Raw genomic sequence first — 21,198 nt, 5'->3', positions numbered from 1 at the left:
AACGCTCTAACATACAAAGACAAGACATCCAGGTGCAAAGGTCCAGCAAGAGGAGGAAACTATTTTCCATCTACTTTCTTTTTTACTCTATTTCAGAAAATGATCAAGAAATTTAAGGTCATCAGGATTAAGAGCAGGGCAGATATAAGAGAAAAAATTATGATGGTAATGAAAATAACAGTAACAGGTCTATCACGTTTTATAATTTGAAATGCCTTACTCCGTGTGCTGTAAGAGAGAGGAGCCAGGCCGTCCTGAGTGTCAACCCAATAGACATTTGTTCTTGGAGAGCAGTGTCTCCTACATACTCATCATTTATATCCCAGGCCACAGCACTAACAGGAGCATGGCAGACATCAAGAGATGGTTGTGAATGAAAGGATTCCTTGCTCTGTTGCCTCAGGGCTCAGTGTCCATGGAGGATTCCCTGTTCTTTTCTCACTCTCATTTTTTAATATATGAAAACAATAGGAATGTAAATATGTATGCCTTAGCATTGTTTAGAAGATCAAATGAGAAAGCATCTAGTATGTGGGAGATGCCCAATGAATGTTTCTTAAAGCATTATTGTTATCCCTGGCTCTGTTCCTCTAACACCAGATTTTGGTGGAACTGGCCTCAGAAACTCAATTTCAAGTTTGCACATCACTCTCCATATGTAGTAAAGGATAATCTTCCCTTTTAGGATCTTACTTTGATGTCTGAAGAGGAAATGCTCTCTACATATTTCTATCACAAAAATGTTTATTAAAGGACCTTTGGCTATTTTAAATAAAGGAATTATAAAAAATGAAAAGTACAGTATCATTTTACCATTCTTAACTAATTAAATTATTTCAGAATGTAATCTTCATGCACCGAAATTTATAATATCAAATTATCTCAATTATATACAATTTTCAAGAGATATGAGGGAGAAACCTTTTTTAATGTTCTAATTTACCAAAGCTATTCGGTTTTGGAACTATTCATTTTATATGATTTTTAAACTCTGGTGAGCTAAATGACATACTAGCCTATTCCTAGACAGTCTTTAGATAGAGATTAGAAAAAAAATCAATTGTCATTGTATGTGTGGGCTATGATTTTTGAAATTATTAAGATTTTTACAATAAGATTAATAATAATTTTGTAGTACAGTACTTCTGAGCTTGAAATGCTTTCATTTCTATCTTTACACAATCCTGTCACTTGAGAACACTCTTTGAAAAGGATAACCTAGCATAGGCTGAAAACCATGAAAAGGCATATTTGTGGAATTATGAAATTCAAAATGGCTGGGGCAAAGGACAACCAGGAGGAGAGGCAAGGTATGCTCTGGAATTAGGTATGGTAGATTTTGATGAACATAAATGATACATGGAAGAATCAGGTCTTACCTTCTGTGGAAAACAGAGAGTTAGCAAGACTAAAAATGATCTACTTACATTTTTAAAAAGATAATCTTTCAGCAGGGTGGAGAATGAATTTGAATAAGAAAAGTCATGGAAACAGAACACTATACAAGGGCTGTTTCCACAGACAAAGCGAGAGTAGGTGAGAAGATGAAGAAAGGTATTGGTGTTTGGGAATGTAGAAAGACCCCAGATTCAAGAGGTGTTCCTGTGGCAAAACTGGCAAGACTAGAGGGAGAAGAATCCAAGGTAACACCATGTTTTAAAAGCTTGAAAGACATGGTCAATGGGAGTGCTGTGAAAACATGGAGAATGATATACAGAAGGTTGTTTTAGCTGGCATTTTTAACCAATTTTGCAATTTTTGAGCCAAAAGAGATATAGTATGAACTTATGATGACCAGTATTTTAATTTTTATATTTCTTTAGTGCTTTAAATTGTTCATAGAACTGTCAAGTAAATTTTCTTATTAGAGCCACACAATAATCCTGTGAAATAGGTAGCTATGTAGATAAAGAAAATACTTAGAGAAGTCAACTTATTGGCAAGGTCACCTGACAGTAAATGGAAAACTTAGTTTACTATATGATGTGCCTTTTTATATAGCATATCTGGTGAAATAGAGAAAGTTATATTTAGAAATAAAACTACTTAGAATTCTAACACTTGGGTAATATTTGAATGCTTGATATTTACTATTTTATCTTAGAAAGTGGAATTGCAGGATTGAAATTATAAACAACTGTGATTACAAGTAAATTCAGCTGCTAACTTCACAATATTCATTTGTGTGTGTATGGTTCTACATAAAAAAATGTTACACTTTTAAAATAAAAGCAATAATGAATTTCTAGAAAAAACTGCTGATAAGTCTATTTGGTTGATGTTAACAAGGTTAATATTAATGAATGGTGATCTTTACAGTATTTGCTCACAGGACTTTTGATATCTTTTTTAGGCCAAGAGTTCCATTATCAATAAATGGAGATCAGAATCCCAAAGACAATTATCATTGTCTCCTCTGAGTCATCATGAATAGCTCTGCTAATAAGTTTATTTATCTTTTGACATAGTTATATACAAACTACTTATTCAACATTATCTTTTCGAAAAAGAGGTACTAAAAAAAAACACAACTTATTCCACTTCCTTAATTTGCAGCTATTAGAATAATGGTCTATTAATTTTTAATTCTTAAATAGAATTTTATGGCAAAACCTGAAACAATCAAAATGAAGTCTTTTCCTATAACCTTGTTCTGATACATAATTAATTTTCCTGGAATGTTGGACTGTGTGTCTAGATAATATTTTGATATTTCCCAATACTTCCCCTTTGGCATCCTCAGAATGGTATTTGAAATGTATGACTTTTTACTTGACAGCAGTAAGATAATTTAGTAAGTAACAGTGAAGAGATCCTTAAGTGAACCCACTAGAGTTCTCAATAATTCAAGTTAGTTGTCTATAATATTGATTACCTGCAAATAATCTGTCTTTTAAACATTAATTGCTATGTATGCACCAGATGTCTTGATTCTAAGTGGTAATTTTAAGGAACAGACAAATAGCTGGGGGTACATGGTGAAGTCAGAGTAGACATTTTTTCTAGAGATGAGTGATGATATATAGATTGCTGCCCTATGCAACCTGTCTCTCATACAATTGTGTTTTCTTTAGAGGAAATCTCGTTTTATAACATAGTTAAAAGAACTTTTTTTTTCTCTATTAACTTAATGATAATTTTGGTTATTTTTAAGCTAAAGAAGAATACTTTCTCCTTTCTTATCTTACATGCTATTAGAAATATTCTAGCAAAATAGTCAATTCCTCTTTAGGACCTTTCAAACTATTTAATAATCTATGTTTAACATAGGCCATAGCTAGGATGTCACTTCTAATTCAAGGGTTCTTCTGTCTGTGCAAGGACAGATGACACCTCTGGAAATGCAGTATTAGCCATTCATTTATTCTTGTTCCACTGAGAGGCTCAACCTGGAATAAATAAGGCGGAGACAACCATCTCATGTTATTCTATATCATTGATTTCCACACACAAAAAACTGTATGGTTGTTTAGAGGAGGAGGTGGGCAGAAATATGCTCTGGAGAGTGTGGATAGTATTAAAAGAATCACCTTTTTTGATTTTCTTAGCATACCTTCCCCTTCATAAACCATTTTCCTATTGAAAAAGAAACAAACAATCTATTTTTTGCCCATTCCAGAAACTTACTATGGTATATGACCCTGAGCTGTAAAGTCCTCTGGAATGTCAAATACAGGGACAATGCCCTATATTATTCTCCAACTAGATGCTAATTCTAGGGTAACACATCATTTCAAAGTCAATTTTTAATTTATTAATTTCAACAAAATTAACAAGAGATAGAACTAATTTGTCATCTGGTAGATCATCAAACATGATTTTTATGATGAATCACTAGGTGATTTTTGGCAAATAAACTGGAAGAAGTTCAAAGAATTGTGATATGAAACAAAATTCATTCCTTTCCAATCCACTTGCTACACTTTAAGAAGGCCATATAAAGGTAGACTCTGGCTGAACTCAGACTCTTGCTTACTCACTTGGGAGACCATGGGCAGTTTATCACCTTCTCTATGCCTAAGTTTTTAAATTTTAATAGCGAGCACTAATAGCTAGGTACTTCAGATTTATTAATTCATGTAACCATCACAATAACTCTGTGGATTTGGTAATGATATTGTTATTACCTCAGTTTACATAAAGACATTGAAGTTCAGGGAGATCAAAATGTTAAGTGTAAATGTAAGTATTTTTTTGTGTGTGTGTAAATGTAAGTATTTTAAAATTACAAAATTTAAAAATTATACAAAAGGAGCCAAAAGAATACTGCTTACTTTATGGAACTACATAGTAAGAATCAAGTGAGTTAAATAAAACAGCAAGCATTTGGACCCACGCCTAGTATGTAATAAACACGGTATGAGTTGAGGTGACATTACTATTTATGAGCAAAATTTTCAGTGCTTACATCCATAAAAATGTAAAGTAGGACTATGATTGATGATGAGTCTTTTCTTATTAGGGTAATTAATATGAGTTTTCCATGGAAATATGAACCAAGAGATAGTACTTTGAGAAAATTTTGTTCTTTTGTTTTAATTACTTTTAAAATCTGAAACAAATTATTTTAATCAATACTATTAATGCTTGTTAGCAGCTAAACTGAGAATTAAATTTTTTTTGAATCCCTATGATCACAGAAAATTGTTTTCAAAATGAAATCGCATTTCATATACATATTTTTCTTGCAGAGAAATATATAGCAGGATGAATAAAAGGTTTCAACCATGAATATATATATGTGTATGTGTGTGTGTATAGTATTTAAATAGATGTCTCTAGAAAAAGTGAAGAAAATAGATAAACATTCCTACCTCTTAAGAAAAATAATGGGTGCATAATGGGTATCAATCTGCCATAGCAGTTAGATTCAACTTCATACATTTAAAAGAGAGATGAAACATTTTACTTTAAAATATCTATATTTGCAGTATGCTGAGAATTATAACATCCAGAAATATGGTAATTAAAGTTATGACCAGACATAAATTTAAAATGTACAGGACTATACATAATTGCTCAAAATTATTTTAGGGGATGTAAGAAAATAAAAGAATATTGGTTAAAAATAGTAGACTTGGATGCAGAAGCCCCACATTTTAGACTTAGTTTAGTAACTGCTATTAGTTTCAGGATCTTGGTAGATTTATTTAAATGTCTCTGAATTTCCATTTCTTTATCTGTAAAAGTAGCATTTGTTATGGAAATTAAATAGAAATAAATGGAAAATTTCTTAAATAGTCTCAAGTACTCTATTATTATAAAAAATATGTAATAACTAACCAAGAAAACAACTTAGAAATGTTTCTTGCAAATTTGTAGAACCCATAATGTAGAATTCTTTCAAATGTCTTAACTGTTCTTTAAAAATAATGTTTATAGAATTTATTTGACAAATTTCATCCCCTTGATGTAAAAAATATAAGCTATATCCAACAAACTTAAGAAAGACAATGTAGTTTTTCATGATCCATAGCTGAATTTGTTAGTTGTTGTTTTTTTTTTTAATATATGAATGCAAAGTAAGAAGATGGATTTTTTTCTGTGGATTAAAACTGGCTTTTTAGACAATTCTAAAAGGAATTTATTAGAAGATTCTATTAGTGCCATCAAAATCAGAGAACAGTTTTTCAAGGTCATCTCATTAAAGGCCAAGAATTATTTGCATGTGTAAATCCTGGTGTGTTTGCTAAAAATTTGTCTACCTACAGTCACAAGTTGCATTTTTATTTTCTCATCTACTTGCAAGAGAAAACACCTCCAATCATACCTGGCACAAAGTTAACACAATGAGCAGGTCAACTACATGGTGATATTTGAAATAAATGTGAAGTTCACTCAAGGAACCCAACTGTTGTGCCAGCTTGTGAATTTCCACACCACTCCTCTCATCTTCTTGTCATTTTCTCTTGTTTGGGAAATGGGAAATGGGATCTCCGCAGTGGGTATTGAATCACCAATATCCTCTGCATGGCATGTTATCTACATTCTTTATTGTATAGAAACATCACAAAAACACCCACAGATACTCAGTTCTTCATGTGTAAGAGCAACTCTAAAATCGCTTTAGGGACAGATCTTCTCAGAATAGCAATTTGAATGAAGCAAAAGATTACATTCAAGGCAACCACGGTGTATGATTTAGCATTGGTTTTCAGCTTTGTGTGGACCATAGTGACTGAACCAAATAAGCATTTATTTCAATAAAACACAGTTTAGAAGTAGGCCATTCAATTTAAGACTTCTAATTGTGGTTGTCATGTTAGTCTGTGGCTTTCTTGTGCTTAAAGATGGCTACTATACCTCCAGACATCCCACCTCAGTTGCAGTCTGAAGGAAGGGAATGGTTGAAGGACAAAAGGTGAGTGCCAACTGAGTCTGTTTCTCTTCCTCCTTTTTAAGTAGGAAAACAATAGTGCCTCTGAAAATCCTACTCAGCACACCAGTAGACTACCACTTTTTACTCATTGGTTGCCACTAAGTCATAAGACCATCTCTAATGGCAAGAAAGCCTGGGTGATGGCATAGTTTCTCTAGGCACATTGTTGCCCCAATTAAAAGTGGTGTTCTATTAGTGAGGAAGAAAAGAGAATGGATTGAAGCACTGTCTAGCCTTGTCTGACTCACTCAGCCTTAACACTGCATTTTTAAAAATTTCTTCCAAAGTTCACAAATGCACTGAATAAAGCTCCAATATATTCATTATATTCATAGTTTTGTGGTGTCTTGTCTTGTACTCAACTGCATGTTCCTCCTTGAGATCAAAAATTGAATCTTATTCTCATTGTGTAGCTCCTAATACATAGCAGGTACTTAACCCATGACGTATTCTTTTTTCATATTAGGTTTCAATCATTTAACTTTAGTATATTAAAGTGCCGGTACATTCCTAGTGAGTTTTGAGTATGTATGTCTTGAATTATTGGGGCATTTAATGCTAATGACTAGGTACACAGTCTTGAAGCTTTTGCACTTTGAGCCTAATTACCTTGATTTGACTGAAAGCATGAGACAGTTCATGTTATGTTTTCATACTTCTTCTAGGTCACTGCATTGGTTTGGACAACCTGCATGCCGCTGTTAGTCCCAGAAGCACATCGGGTTGGTAAAGCCAAGTAGAAGTGCTCTGAATGGTTGTACCAAGAGTCTGAGCACAAATTTCATGTCAGACAAACTTTGAGATGATGCCTATAATTTATTCTAAATATTAATTATTTGATTATGTAGTCAGAGAATCCTTTAGTTCCATGGTCTCTTTAGATTATTAAATTAAGGTTTATTTTGTTATATTAGAAAATGATGCTTTTATTCTCTTGCCGTTTTTTTCCCCCAACCCTTCCACCTAGCACAATCCTGGTACATAGTGCATCAGAGTAACTGCTGAATCAATGAATGACCATGGGCCAGTTTCCAAACCTCTGTACTAAGTTTCCTCATTAGTAAAGAGATATGTAAAAATATCTCATATAAGGGAAAGGCCTAGCCTAAGGGAAGGTACTGGTTTGAGGTTAGAGTCGTGGGTTTGAGTCCCAGATTGCTGCTTATCTCTTGTAGAAACTTCAAAATTAATTTTTTAATTAATGCATTCATTCATTCCACTGCATCACAGGAGCTATTCTAGACATTGGAAATATACATGTGGGAAAAAAAAGGAGTTTTTTTCTGGTAGCTCATAGTCTAGTGTGAGAGACAGGGAATATATATGATAAATGCTCTAAGTCTGTTCTTTTACCTGGGTTAGTAATTTCTGTTTTTCAACATTATTGCATGGATTCAGTCCATGGGTAAGTGTGGACCTACCATACTTGAAGATGTTCATAGCCCAGAAGAGTGTTGGCCAAAAGCAGTCATCTGGCACACCTTTTCTTTCTCTTGTCATTTTTTCTTTGGGAAGAAAGCTATGTATACTTTTAAAGTTTGATCTATCAGGAAGATCTAGGGACCATTTGGGGATCCATTGTACTTTGAGTCTTTCTCCTCCATAGTTCCTCAACAGAACCATAGAACACAAAAACTGACTTGAATGACTATTTTCTCAGTTCATCCTAGAACAGAACTAGTACCATGCTACATACACGGTAGAAAGAATAATATATTATGCTTGTGTTGGAAGTCCCAATGATACTCCCCGTTTTGATGATTCATTGGGGAGGACACAGGATTCAGCAAATAGTTGTGCTCATGACTATGACTTATCACAATAAAAGCATACAAAATGCAAATAACAAAGGGGAAAGACACTTTGAGCAAAGTCCAGAGGAAACCAGGTGCAAGCCTCGAGGAGTCCTCTCCCAAAAGAGTCGTATGGGACACACTTAGTTACCCCAGCAATGAGTTGTGATGACGTATTGAATTGCCGTCTACTGGGAAAGCTCATTAAAGACACAACTCCCAGGGATTCTACTGGGAGCAGGTCATGTAGATGCTCGTTTCAGATTTACCAAGATTTCAGACACTAGAAGGAAATGAGGTCTTTGCTATAAACCATAATATTTGTACAGCTCAGGAACAGTGAGCCATTCTTAGCAGTGGGGAATAAAGGGAACTCTTCCTACAGCCATGTTCCCAGATGCCAGACAAGGCTTAACCCTGTAGGAGTCTTGGGGCTGTATGTTAACTTTTTTCTACAGAGCACCTAAGGGTGTTTGCATAAGAAAGGCCTGACCTTTTGGGGTCTTTGCAGTGCTTCATAAAGAAAGGGAAGCTTGAAAGGCAAGGAGTATAGAAGAGTAAAGGAAGAACACAATGGGGTTCTGTCTCCTCTCCCCTTTTTGGGGCAAAAGGCAAGGAAAGTCTGGTAAATGCACAGGTTAAGAACATTATCTGCATGTCTTCCTTTTTGATTCTGCTGCTCATCGCAAAGGGAAGAGAGGTGATTTTAAACCAGTATACTTTGCAAGACAACTTCAGCTGCATTCTGAAAGTACCTCATATACTGTGTTCTGTGCTTTACATATTTTGGAGATTTGATCTAAAGGCAGCCTCTGCAGAACCATTGGGGAAAGTGAGGAATCCATTGATAAAGTTCAGTTCTTAAGTCGTTTATTTGGTAAACTCAGAGTTTAATGATTTCAGATTTTGTAAAGTAAGGCACAGCCCTGGGCATTTAGAGTTTCTGTAGCTGAGTTTCTACAGGAATCAATCCAACATACTGAAGTTCCTGGAAATTACTGAACTTAGATACCACTTCTCCTAGATTTCTTGTTATGGTATGAAATATATGCTTTCAGCTTCGTCTCTCATGCTGAAATAATGTAGCTTTTGGCCAGTGGGAATAATTGTAGAGTCAAAAATAAATTCTTACACCTCTCTAAACAAAGCAAGAAAATATAAAATCAACAATTAGCATAAAAAATGTGAACTTATTGTGTTTTTCTTAAGATATTCTTGCTGGTTTTATTTTGGGACTGTGGCTAGATGGCCTTTATCCAAGAAAGTGAGTGATTATTTTCGTGAACAGACAAGAAGAAAGAAACGTGTGGGAATAAAATATTTAAATTGCTGTTTTCTTTGCAGCTGCGGTAGTGCCTGTAACTGGTGGGACTACAATATTTAGAATTCGAGGTTATTTATCCCTACCTTAAATATTTTGAAGACCATAATGTTTTTTTTTATTTGTAGCTCTTTGAAATATGATGAGAAGTGGTTAAAATTAAAAAGGTTTTTCCTTGATGCAAAGTTAATCCTTTTGTGGAGTAGCTTTACTAGTGAAAGAAAAAAGTGGAAGCAAAAATATTTCTTGCTAGCATTTTGACTTCTGGAGGAGGATTTGAGACTGAATTCTGTTTGTTTTCAGTATTTATTACAGTTTAAATTAAAATGTGTGGGAGTTAGTCAGAATGTCCTAATATCAGTTGTGTACAACTGAGCAGTCTTGGTGCCATAGAAAATGCCACAGTTATCTATATTTTAAAAGGGTATTTTTAAAGCTAAATAAAAATATAGCAGCATATATTTTTAAATTATTATTCTAAGCAGTGTTATAGTAAAACCTCTATTGTTTCTAGGGGTTCTTAATAATTGAAAACATGATTTATTTACAAGTGAATAATTTATTCAATTCTAAAGGGAACAAAACAAAAACTAAGAATTGTGTGTGTGTGTGTGTGTGTGTGTATGTAATTGGACACAAAGAAGAATAATGAGTCATAAAATATGTTCGAAGAAATGTATTATTTTCAGCATGTGCTCTCATTAATGGCAATTTGGTGTCCATTTAAAACTATGTAAAACATGAGGCACCTGGGTGTCTGCCTTTAGCTCAGGTCATGATCCCAGGGTCCTGGGATGGAACCCTGCTTCAGGCGCCCTGCTCAGTGGGAAGCCTGCTTCTCTCTCTCCCAGTCCCCCTACTTGTGTTCCTTTTCTTGCTGTCTCTCTTTCTCTGTCAAATAAATAAAATCTTAAAAAACGAACAAACAAACAAACAAACAATGTAAAACCTATAGGTTACATTAACTTATGCTTGGAAAATATAGAATTTCTAAGATAGTTGCAATTTCATCATGTTATTCTTTCTTTTTTTTTTTAAATCAACGCTGACTTGTCAAAACATGCTTAAGTGCAGATTTAATTTTCAGCTTTCTAAAACTTCCACGTAAATAAATGTTTAAAAATTTTTTCTATAACATAAATTAATAAACAAATCAGAAAAAAAATTTCCCAGGTCATTATATGTTTAATCAGTATGGCAAAATATTAGCTTTGCTTTTAAAAATTGTGGATCCGTATCACTGGAATTTAGAGAAATACTCATAGCCTAAGTATTCCTGGCCATACTTTGAACAGTTATTTATACAGAGTAGAACCTAGCGGATTCAACCAGTATTTTATTAAATGCCCAGTACGGACAGAGCGTATTTATTGGATCAAAACTCATGTTCCAGTGGGAGAGAAATAAAATTAAATACACATTAATATGACAACCCTCTTAGCTCCCACTCAACTCTGCATCATGTCAATCCTACCTCCTAGCTATTTTTATCCCTACTCTACTCCTTTATTTAGGAGGCCAAGTCCCTCCTCCAACTCTACATTGCTTTCTAAGGGAATGTCAATAAAAACAACCTTATCATGTTACCTCTCCATAACATGCTTTAGGAGATGCCCAATATCTGAGAAGTAAACAGATATTTCACACAGATTTTCTTAGCTGATGTTCCCAAGGAAGGTCTCACGATTCAGAACTCCTTTCTGTGGTTTCCAAAGAACTTTTTCATCTAGAATCACCCACTATTCCCCCTTTTCCTCCTGCCACAACTAGCCAAACATTCAGCCATACCCTCCTAGTCACTGCTTGCTAGACAGTTGTACCAACATCATGTTCCCTACCTCTTTGTGAGCACGAACAGGTTTGATACTATTTACTTGTGTGTGTCTACAGTGTACATAGAACTGTTCATTTATATGAGAACCCTAATAGGAGGGCACCTGGGTGGCTCAGATAAGCAGCTGCTTTCAGTTTAGGTCACAATCCCAGAATCTTGAGATTGAATCCTCATAATCCCAGGGTCCTAAGATTGAGCCCTGCATCAGGCTCCCTGCCCGGGGGGAGTCTGCTTCTCCTTCTTCCTCTGCCTCTCCCCCTGCTCATGTTTTCTCTCTCTCTCTCTCATGCAAATAAATAGATAAAATCTTAAAAAAAAAAAAGAACCTTAATGAGGTAGCTGCTATGATTCTCATATTATACACTAGAAAACTGGAATACAAGAGCTTAAGTTTCTTGCTTGCAAGGTTCTTGCTCATACATAGGATATGGTTTTCTTATCTATAAATTTGAGTTAATGATTTTCACCTCATAGAAGGATTAATTGTCATTATAAGAGTTAACTTAACTTAAAAAACACATCTAGTACAGAAACTGGCACCTCTCCGGTTTTCAAGCAATGGTAGTAATGATAAGGATCACCACACCTTATAATGTTCTTCTCTTTTGAAGAAGAGAATGAGACACTGAAGGGAAAGGTTCTGCCCAAGATAAAGTTGATCCTGAGCCTATAACAGTGTCGAAAATTGTTTTTTTCTACCCAGACAGATATCTACCCCTCCAACTCAGTAGGGTTATCTAACACAACCACAGTGTAGGAGGGAAAAGATTGGAGTAATCCAATGTAAACCAATTGTTCCAAATGTTCATTCATTTCACAGACATTCCTCCAGGATCTTTTGTGTACCAGATTCTGAGATTACACCGATTTCTTTTTTAAAATAGTATTCTAAAGATTTCACCACTCATTAAACATTTAATAATAATCTTCACTCTTTCAATAAATATTTATTAAACACTTACTCCGAGTCTGGTGCTCTAATAGGTATGAACAAAAACAATCCTGACATTCCATGACATTCCTATATGGTAGAGACTTATAATGTCAGTACTCAGATTGCATATAATACGCACATACCTTTTATTTTAAGTTTATTTTTTTAGTAATCTCTACACTCAGTGTGGGACTCAAACTCATAACCCAATCAAAAGTCACATGTTCTCTGACTGAGTCAGCTAGGTGCCCCAATATTGCCCATACCCTACCTACATGCACTCATCTCTTTATTCTCCCATTTTATTTGCATACGACTCTGATTAGAACTAGTCCATAAGAAATTGGAGGCAAAAGTTTCTTTTTTGTTTCCCTGTTTGTTTTTGTTTTGTTTTAATTCTTCACTACTTCCCACCAAGACCAAGCAAAACAGTTAAAATAAAATTTAGCCCAAGGCTGATACCTGAAAAATGGCTGGTAATAAAACCACAGTTATTAAAGACAGAATGCACATAATAAACATGAATAATAGTTATCCTGGTGAGTCTTTCCTCAGGCTACTCTGGGACCTCAGCACTATCTAGGGCATGATCTCAGACAGATCTATCAGTGGACTCATCTATCAGCTGAAGAAAAATGATGTCCTTTTCTTGATGTCTGCTTTACTCTGCTGCATAGCTTTGGCACATGAAAGAGGGAGAAAGCCTTTCTTGAAACAAAGGCTAACTTGGTGCTAAAACCCCTGCCTGAAGAGTGTGGATACTCACATGACTTGCAGGAAAGGTCTTTACTCAGTGGGGCATCACCTCATAAGCACATGATCAAGGGACTAGCAAAAGGTGCCTCCCAAAGTGTTTTTAGGAAGAATTTGATATTCAAAATTAGAGGAGAAAAGCATTTATTTAATCACCACAGAAAAATCAGAATGCTATTCAACATTCTTGCCTTTATTTTAATCATTTAGAATTGATATTCAATATGGAAGGGGGGAATACCAAAGCCTTTTCAGATTTTTTGGACTTTAGGAAATTATCATATGGTTTGATTTTGAGTTAAATTTAGAATTTCACCCAGTGAGACACTTCACTGTCTATAGCCGAGCTTTTAGTCTGACAAGGTATCTCATAGATGAATAGCTAGGCCACAACTATTTACACCACTTGATGAAGTTAAGACATTGGTTTAATCTTTATTCAATTCACAGTCATAACCATAATGTTTTTTGAGATAAGTAATTCCATTTTTTTTTCTTTTTATCAAAGATATTATGCAAATATTTTTAAAAAATTAGAACAGGTAACTGAATTCTGTTTAGTGGCTTTCAATTTTAAGTCACAACAAAAGAAACAGCTAACCAAGCATGAATAGGCTCCCTCATAAATACACATCTTTAAATTTTGAAGAGACAGGGCTCATGCAAATGTCACCTTGAATATGAAATGGAGCTTTTGATGTGCTTAAGTTGAATACTCCCTAGATTTTTCTCATACAAAAGATTTTACTAATGCATTTTTCAGTATGAGTTCACTGATCAATTATACTTTGGTGTTGAATCAGGAGCAACCAGGCAAAGAAGAGCCAGTGAAAGTCCATGTGTTGACTTTTGGTGTTGGCTGGCTCAGAGGTCAGTCATATTTCATGAAGCCAAATCCAATTCTGCCAGTGTTTCTACCACTGTGTATGTCCCCACTAAATAACCAGCTTACCAGTGATAAAGTTAAAGTGTATTTCTCTTTGCCACTGTTCTATGATGGGTAGTGTCCCCCATCTGCTGAGGCACCAAAATGATGACCCTTTTAAAGTGACCTCTTTAAAAGAAGACGCTTCCAACTATGTCTCTTCTCCTACTGTCCTTAGTCACTGGGCACAGAACTAGGCCCTCCCAGCCTTTTATGACACAACCAGGTTTAAACTCCTCCCCAGACTGAATTTCTCACAGTCATTAACTTCTCCATCTTGGCTCTCATCAAAGCCTTTCACCCAGATTTCTGGAACCCACATTTCGTCATGGGAACAAAACAAAACAAAGAAACAAAATCTCTCTCCCATATCCTCCATTTTTGCAGAATATTCTTTTTATTACCTGCCTTTACTGACGTTTGGCTTGGTACAGTCTCAAAATAAACAAGACACCATGCCTCTCATGACCTCTGTCCTTAGAGCTGAACTTCAAATCTTTCACCTAATCTTCAGGTGGAAATTTGTTGAAATATTATTTTATTCTTACTCTCTAATTTCTCATTGCCCATTCACCATTTAATCAATGGCAAATGACCTCAGTCCCTACCCATCTAGCAAAACTGTTCACCTATTATCCCCTAATCTGCAAATTCAATGAATCGTTTGAAGATCACCTATTGAACTTTTCTGTTTCATTTGACTGCGGAAATTCTGGAATCTCTAAGATTTCTGATATCTCACTCTAAATCGGTCACCATCCCTTCTTAGTCTTCCTCTCCCTTAAATACTGCTTTGATGCATTATGGCATCCTTGACTTCACTCTGGACATTTCTTGGAGGGATCACTTCAAAACTCGAGGTGTTCATTTGCCATCTCCATGCTGAAACTTGTTCTTCTGACAATCTGCTGGGTGGATAGATCCTCATAGATTTCCCATGCTTCCCTCACTGCTAGATGTTAACATCGGAACCTAGCATCTTCTCCAGTATGTAGCATACACATCTTTTCTTCTTATCCAAATTGAATGCACCACTGTCTCACCATCACCCATAAATTTGGAGTCATCTTTGACCATCCTCAAACTCACTTTCAACTAGTTATAGAATGTTCCTACTTCTACTCTGAAATATTGATGGATTCTGTTACTTACTGTCTGAATCAGTTCTTAACAGCCCATCGATGACCACTACTCTGGTTCAGGCTTTTATCAATGTCTGAACTCCTGCTATCATACCCTAACTTACCTCCCTGTTGTTTGTTTTAGTCTCCACCTATGTAAATCCCAAAGCAATACTTTTCCATGAAGATGCAAAACTGAATTCATCATTTCACTGCTAGACATGTTTCTTACAACTGCCTGCCTTGTACTTTATGGAGATCCACCAACTATTTTGTGATGATGGGTCTCTAGATTTACAATGTTCTCCACCTGAAATGCCCTTCTGTTCCTACTTTCATTCAGCTATTTTTCTTTTGTCCCTCAAAGCAGAGCTCCATTATCATTTCCTCTAGGAAGCCTCCTTATCCTTCCCAGGTTGAATGAGGTGCCATAGTTCAGTACTTCTACAATGACCAAGTATTTCAATTGTCACTTAACTTTTTTGTGCTTATCTGTTCTTATAACTGACTCCCCAACAGCCTGTGAGCATCTTGAGGGAAATGGCCGTATCTCAGACATCTAGGTATTCCCAACATCTTGCAAGGTGCCAGGCACAAAATAGACATTACAAAAATTACATTGATAATTGAGGAGGCAATTACTTTCACTTTTATTTTTCCCATGAAAAACAGGAATAAGATGTGTTTTTCAGGCTCAGAAGTTGATGAAATTAATGGGATGAGTATTGTCTTCAGATCCTTGTTTTTATGCCTTTGAAATATAAAGCTTATGAAATAAATTTCTTATGTAGATGGTTCCTATAAAGGATGTTCAGATTGTTGCTCATTTTTTAGGAGAATCAAGTGTCTTAGAAAACAACTTCTCCAGATTACCATCTAGTAAAGACTTCTTTTTAAGCAAGTATTTTATCCAGGACACAACTGTCCATCCAGAGGATTGTTATCATTATGTCTTTCATCAGCCTTTGGTCTACCATTGTGTATGTGGTTGTGCTTCCACCAAAGACTAATCATTAGAAGAAAATGTGGACATCCACTGAATCCCCGTTGTAGGAAGGCAGGGCAGGACAGTGGAAGGAACATAGCTTAGAGATGGACACTCTGGACTCCAATACCAAGGCTTTGATGACTGGTAACACTGAGCAGGTTTCTCAACCACTGTGGGCCTCATTCCTGTCCCTTTTAAAATAGGCAATAAAGTGCTATGCTATAGAATTATTGTGAAATTACATGAACTAATGCCTTTAAAATTAAAATAAAATATAATTATTGGATTTCTCCTTTCCCTATGTAGATTTGGTTTGCAGGGACTAAATAGAGCCTAAAAGAAAGAAATACATGTTTGAGTATTTTAACTATTTGCATGCTAATTAATATTAACATGTATAATAAAAATAGGTCTTCTGAAAAGGAAAATTTTTAGTAAAGTAAAATAAAAGCAAGTATGATACCAAAAAAAAAAAAAAAACGTTTTTTTTCCATCTTGGTAATGAACTTATTTCTGCTTTGCTTGACTGGTTGCCAAAGTTTTGTCCTTGACTATATAAAAGTAGAAATTGGATGAACTTTTCTTAATTAGCCCAAAAAACTACTTCAAGGCGAAAGTTCTAAAGGAGAGATATTCTTAATAGAAATTCTAGCACAGACTGAAAGTTGCAAATGGAACATTCTGGCGTCAAAGGAATGGAGAAAGAAGGACGAAAGGAGAGGAATTTTAAAAGACAGAAATTCTCTCATTATGAAGATTGATGATTTAACGTGAGGTACTTTTTTTGGGCTTAAGGACCTGTTCGTTTAAGATGGCAAACAACAAAATGTTACTGCTAATTAGACATCCAATGAAATGTCACGAGGAAAGGTTAACTATTTTAAAGAATGTTATATATTCTTGTATTTAAAATGTCATTGTTATTAGTTTTGAAACAGAGCTTACTGACAAAACAGGAATGAATAAATGTTCCAGAGAAGAAGGCGGGACAATTTAATTATTTGTCCAGTATATAAAAATATGAGGAAAAAACAATAGTGATCTTTTGTGCTTCATTTGGCCATTTCTTTGGTGACTTCAGCCCAGAATTATGTTGGTCCATGAAGATCTGACCCCAGGCAGATTTGAGAGCTACAACAAAATGTATGTGTAGAGGGCCTAAGTTGTGCCAAGTGTTGCTTTAGACACTCAGGAAAGAGAGTGAGCGAAACAGGCAAGATTCCTGGCCCCATGGAGGTTACATTCTAGTGGGGGAAGAACTAGCATAGGGAAATCATAATATAATGTGGCGTCCTGTAGTAACAAATGCTGTGAAGAAACCAAGTATGGTCTGAAAACAGTTGTTTCAAAAAAAAAAAAAATGAAAACAGTTGTTTCCCCATCACCCACTATAGCAATAACAGGTCAAAGTTTCATGGAAGAAGTTGAATTGAAGAAGACACCTCATGAGGAGAGGGAGCAAACATGAGGATACTCCAACAGAGCTGAGTCGTGCCTGGCTATGCAGTCCTTGGTCACTGTTGCAGGGGTAGGGGAGTGGGAAAATAATTAAAGATTTCATTTTGGATGTTGGACAAGCCATGTGATAAATGCCATCTCATGTCCATTTCCTCCTCAATCTGCAAGACTGGCTAAACTACTTTTATCCTCCAGATAAAGCAGCTGGGATTCATGAAGCTGAAAGATCTCCTCCAGGTCTCTGAGATAGTAAAGTCTTAATAATCCAGTATAATCTTCAAACTAAAGCCTATGCAATATCACATTCCCTAAGCAAACCTAAGGCCAGTAGAGTCAGAGGCAGCTCTAAGGCTTACCCCTTTATTGAAAGCATGGGAAGCACCAGATGTTTCTCTATGTCATCTCCTTCAGTCCCCACCACACATCTCTGACATCAGGCTGTTGGTATCCACAGTGATCAGATAATGAAATTGAGATTAGACAGGGTTGAACAGGTTTGAACCTTGTTCAAAGTGATGGCAGGTCCATAATGAATGTGAATCCCTGCCGTTTAATACTCCCTCAGAAGCTTATATATTTTGCCTGAGGCTATTGATTTCTACCACAAATCACAAACTGATTAAGAAATTCATCTAGGAGGGGCACCTGTGTAGCTCAGAGGTTAAGCATCTGTGTTCAGCTTAGGTCATGATCTTCAGGTCCTGGGATCAAGCCTTGTGTGGAGCTTCCAGCTCAGTAAGAAGTCTGATTCTCCTTCTTCTTCCTCTGCCCTTCCCCCTGCTTGTGCTCTCTCCACCTCTCTCTCTCTCAAAAAAATAAATACAATCTTAAAAAAAAATTCATCTAGGAAAATAATAAAATCCCAAAGTTATACATGTAGAATGTATTAATATAGACACTGCAATTATTTTTTATTTTTTGGATTCAATTTACAATGGTTCAGTCATTTCATGCTGACATTTATTATCACATTTCCTTTAAAGTAGAACCAACTAAATATATTTGATGATGAATCCCATGGTGTTATACTAGTCTCTGTTCTTCAGAAGAGAAGAGATTGCCAAGATACTGGTTTGTTGAGCCCTAGTGACAAATGCTCTCAGAAAGCTTCAGTGTATACCCTGAAATGCTTTAGTCTCTTCTTATAGATGTTGAGCATCTATTAATAGCCAGAGTTACCATTTAAGGCAGAGGCAATGTTTTAGTGATTAAGAGCTGAGATTCAATCCTGCTCTGCAATTTATTACAACTTTTTTGCAGCCTACTACAGATTCTTTGTTAAATATTCATTATGTTGCTGAATGCTCATTATGGGCCAGAGACTATTCCATGCACCTTACATTTAGTCCCCCTAATGGTCCCAAGATAGATTATTAACCCCAATTCACGAAGGAGAAAACTGAGCTCAGAGAGGGAAAGTAAATTGTTAATGGCCAGACAATGAAAAAGCTGCAAAGCAGGTATTTGAACCCTGGGTATGTTTGATTTCACAGCCTGTTTCCCTTATTACATAACACTAGAGGACTAAAAAGGGACTGTAATGCAACTATGCAAGAGAGAGAATCAGCTCTATAAGAAGGGCAAGTCATGTAGGTCGTATACAAGCTAGGCACTGCTTCCCCAGTTCTGCCAAATTATGGCAATAGTGCTTAGCAGCCCAGCCTAAGATGAAATATGGAAGGACTATATCCTTGGGAGTGGTAGGAAGAGTATTGATGTCAGAGAGAAGGATGAAAGCATTGATTCTAGTAACTGCAATAAGGAATGAATTAACAAGGTAAATCCGAAGAACCATGGGATGCCTTGGCCCATTGCTTCACCTGAGATTTAATTCCCTCCATGTTTTATAAAATGAGGATAATCAGACCTAACTCTCTGGCGGTTAAGATCAAATGTGTGAAAATAGGTACAGCACCCAACTCCATTCCTGTGCACACACAGACCACAATGGCCTCCAATCCAACCTTATATCTGACATTCTCCATCTTTCTCAATTGCAGTGGACCTACACGGGACCCTTGGGCCCCCCATGCCTATGCTGATCCAGGCTATGATCTTATAGAGTTCAACAGAGACAACTTGAGCATGACTTCAACTCCATTTCCCTAGACCAAGGACTGATCTGCCACTTGGAAGGAGCTCTGTCCATTTCATTCACTATGTCTAGAGGACAATGAGGCATTCCTCAATAACTGAGGACTCAAGTCCAGACAAGGTGTAATGGAAAATCTACTTGTTCTTCACTAGATGATGAAATAACTCAAATACAGTGATTTATTTTCTCTTTATTAGCCCCAACAATGTTCTTCTCAAATGCAAATCCGCAAAGGTTTGTTCACGGTGACAATGCTCTACACTTATGCTGGTTGAGACAAAGAAGTCTACAGGTTAGTCTCTGTGCTTCCCTCAGGCTTTGCATGGCTCCAGGAAAAACAGGAGGTTGTCTATGCCTTAGGCTACTTAGTTGCTGCCAGATAACTCTTCCTCTGCCTTCCTCCCAAAATAAACCAAGATAAAGATAAGCCAGCAGGATGTGGATACAGTATCTAGTCACTTACTCATATGTAATAATGCTACCTACTTCTGGAGAATTCAAAATTCTGTTTTTGAAGCCTTTGTTTGCCAAATACCCACTTCCTTGTTAAACTCTTCCTCATTTGAACTAGCTCTAGTCAGACCAGGTAACTTCCCCAAAGATCACAGCCCAAATAGAGACGCACCTGGGAGGAACGTCTTAGACTCAGAACTGCAGTGTTTTAGAGCTATGTTTCTCCAATTCTACCATGTGCCTGAATATCAGGGGATCTTAGTTCATCAAAATTCCATTTAGTCCTAATGCCTTACTCCTTGGAGTGTGGCCCATGAAGCAGTAACTTTGGCATCACAGGGCAGCTGTTAATAATTGTGACAGATGCAGAGTAGCAAGCCCTGTCCAGACCTACTGAGTCAGGACTGTAATTTAACGTTCAAGAACCCCACCTGATCTGCTGACAAGTTGATGTTTGAGAAACACTGCCTTGGAGCTCATTCAACCCCTTCATTTTCCAGAGAGGGAAGCTGAGCCTGAATTAAATGACTCTCCAGAAACCCCACAGCTGAATCCAGAGGAGATGCCAGGATTACAACCCAGAAGTATAACGTTTGGTGTTATCATGGACCTCTTTGGGCCTTCCTTTACACATCTGTCAAATGGGAATATTTTCAACTTTCCTGCCTCCTTCTAGGGATAAAAAATGTCACTATTTGTGAAAGCACTTTTAATAACATCGGAGCCTTATGCAAACAAATGTGTATACCATTATGTCAAACCTAACTAATCTGAATCCTTTAAACTTGTGTGGAGGTGCACGTGCTTGGGGGTTCTAAGAACAGAACTGGGCCATATATGAAAAATTCTGCCCTACTTAATTTAGAGTGTAACCTAATTCTCAGACTGGTTGCCAAAAAAAGAATCCTTTCTCCTCTAAATCTCAGAAGGGCTCTTAAAATGAACAGGCCCTCTGGGCCTCCCCGACATGTTTCCACTGCCAGAGTCAAGGCAACCTGAGATCACAGGGTTTTATATCTGATGGCATTAGATTTGGGGGCATGAGGTCAGGAGGAAAAATGACACAGGAGAGGTGGGCAGACTCTTTTTAAAAAGCGAATTCCTGAGAGATACTTGAATCAAGTGTGGTTTCGAGAAAGAGATA

At 36.3% G+C, this 21,198-nt stretch overlaps 1 protein-coding gene across 5 annotated transcripts in view; it reads right to left on the bottom strand.

Annotated features, from left to right (window-relative positions):
* The window catches only part of KCNIP4 (potassium voltage-gated channel interacting protein 4), a 1,144,126-nt gene that overhangs the window by 178,898 nt on the left and 944,030 nt on the right, over positions 1 to 21,198 (bottom strand). The window lies entirely within an intron of this gene.

The sequence above is a fragment of the Neovison vison genome, chromosome 11 (genome assembly GCF_020171115.1).
Source record: "Neovison vison isolate M4711 chromosome 11, ASM_NN_V1, whole genome shotgun sequence".
NCBI classification, from domain to species: Eukaryota; Metazoa; Chordata; class Mammalia; order Carnivora; family Mustelidae; genus Neogale; species Neogale vison.
The sequence above is the reverse complement of the archived record's forward strand: the minus strand, read 5'-3'. Positions and strand labels throughout refer to the sequence as shown.